Raw genomic sequence first — 2,275 nt, forward strand, 5'->3', positions numbered from 1 at the left:
CCGAGACGAGGTTGTAAAATGTGAAAGAGCCTTGCAGGCGAGGGGAGGTTGTGAGTTCAGTGGGGGTAGGGATGCAGCAAGGTCTCCTAATCCTAATTATCAAGAGTCTAGGCCGGCTGAGTGGAAGTGATGCCTGGGCGGCGGGGGGGGGGGGGGGCTTAGGTGGACTGGATTTATTCTTCCAATCCCACACCCCACCCCAGAGCCCTAAGTGCTCAGCCTCGTAAATAAAACCTACCTAATAAATCTCCCCTGTAAATTTTCTGCGTAGAATTTCATTACTTGTCTCGTTTCCAGTCATTAGGTTTTAGTCCAATTTGGAGTTGCCCCGATGGCTGTGTAAATCATGCCTGCACTCTGGGGAGCGTGAACTCTGGGGAGAGATCACGCCTTGCCTGTCGGGGTGACAGCTTGAGCCTGGAGATCGGGACCCTGAGCAGTCGCCCGTGGGGTGTCAGCTGCTCTCAGCAAGCTCCTGCTGTCCTCCGCGCCTTGGGAAAAGGGGAAGGAGATAACATTAAGTGAGCACCTTACGTGCGCTGGGAACTTTACACATGTCATCTTGAACCCTCACACAAGCCCCACAGTGTGGGAACTACTGTTTCTGTCTTACAGAATCAGACTGAGGCTCAGAGAGGTGAAGTGACTTGTCCAAGGCTGGTCTGCCTGGATGGTCTGCCTTTGAGCCCAGGTTTACCTGACTTCAGATCCATTGCATCCACTGCCTCCCAGCTTCATGGATGGAGGAAGCCGTGGAGAACCTAGCACAATGCAGCCTCTTCCATGAAGTGCTCCTTGGTTACCAGCGGGAGTCAACCCCTCTGTCGTCTGTTGCCCCGTATGAACTTTGAAAGATGTTGGGAACTTTTATCACATCCAGTGGCCTTCCATGACCTTTCATGTGCTGCGTTCTCTAACACATGGCTCCCCGGGCTTTTGATTCATATCCCTTTGCACACCTGTAATTATACATCCAGTTCTGTGATTGTCAGGTTATTGTCTTTCTTCCCTTTTAAAACGTAAGCTCCGTGAGGGTAGTGACCACATCTGCTTGGCTTACCAGTGCATTGCCAGTATCTGGTACAATATATAGCACGTAATAGGTAATCAATAAATTGTTCATTGAATAGACAGATGAAATAATAAATGAATGAAGCAGTCATTCCAGGATGGGGAAGAAGGTGTCAATATACCAGTGTCTCCATTGTGCAGGTCAGTTAGGGTCCCAAAGCCCAGTGGAGGTCTGTGTGGGCAGGGGGGATTCTGCCGCCCCATGCCCAGCCCCTGACTCAGTGCCGGTCTCAGTTCTCACACCAACTTCAACCTTTAGCCCCAGACCCAGCTCAACGTCCAACCCCAGCCACAGCCCCTAACTCAGCTCTGACTCTGGTCTCAGCCCCAACTGGAACACACATCCAACCCCAACCTCAGCCTCACTACCAGACCTCAGCCCCATCCTAAATCTGATCCCAGCCTGAATTTCAACCATAACCTTGCCCCCAGTTTCAGCTGAGTCCAGCTCCAACCTTAACCTCAAGATCACTAGCCTTGGGACAGCGGTGGTTCCTTCTGGCCCATGGGTCGGGAGCAGCCATGGCCACCGGACGGTGGTCGTCCCGGCGGTCTGCTGTATTTCGCCCACTGCCTTAGAGAGGTCGCAGACCTGTTGGCTCCTTGTGGGGTCTCAGTAATAGTTTCTCATTGCTGTGTTGTGGTTACAGTTTGCAAACCACGTACACATTTGTCAGCCTACCAGATCTTCGAACAGCTTGAGAAGTGTGCGTTTCTTTATGTTACATGGGAGGAAATGGGAGATTATTAAATGCTCTAGCTGGTTTGTGGCAAAGGGGGTGCTATAAACTAGCTCTTCTTACTCTGAGTTCCAAGCTGTCCCTAGTTCTCCCTGACCTGTGGGGAAGATGAGAAGGACTCTTGGTTCTGTGGGGGGTGTGTGTGTGTGTGTGTGTGTGTGTGTGTCTAAAGGAAGCAGGGACCACCCTGGGGTGGCCTTCACTAAGGGATGTGACAGAAGCAATCTTAGTATTTCCCACCCTGAGTTTAGGAGAACTTGAAAGGAGAGAAGGCTGAGGACTAGGGAGGATCTCAAAGAGAGTGTGGATGGGGTTGAGGAGTGTTTGGTTAGGGTCCTGGCAGGAAGCAGAATTCCCTTCAAATGGTTTACATGTACAGACTGTAATGGATGGGCTACTTACAAGGCATGGGTGGAGTTTTATTTTATTTTATTTTATTTTATTTTATTTTATTTTATTTTATT

This window comes from Herpailurus yagouaroundi, unplaced genomic scaffold, assembly GCF_014898765.1.
Source record: "Herpailurus yagouaroundi ecotype Mexico unplaced genomic scaffold, PumYag 77, whole genome shotgun sequence".
Lineage (NCBI taxonomy): Eukaryota > Metazoa > Chordata > Mammalia > Carnivora > Felidae > Herpailurus > Herpailurus yagouaroundi.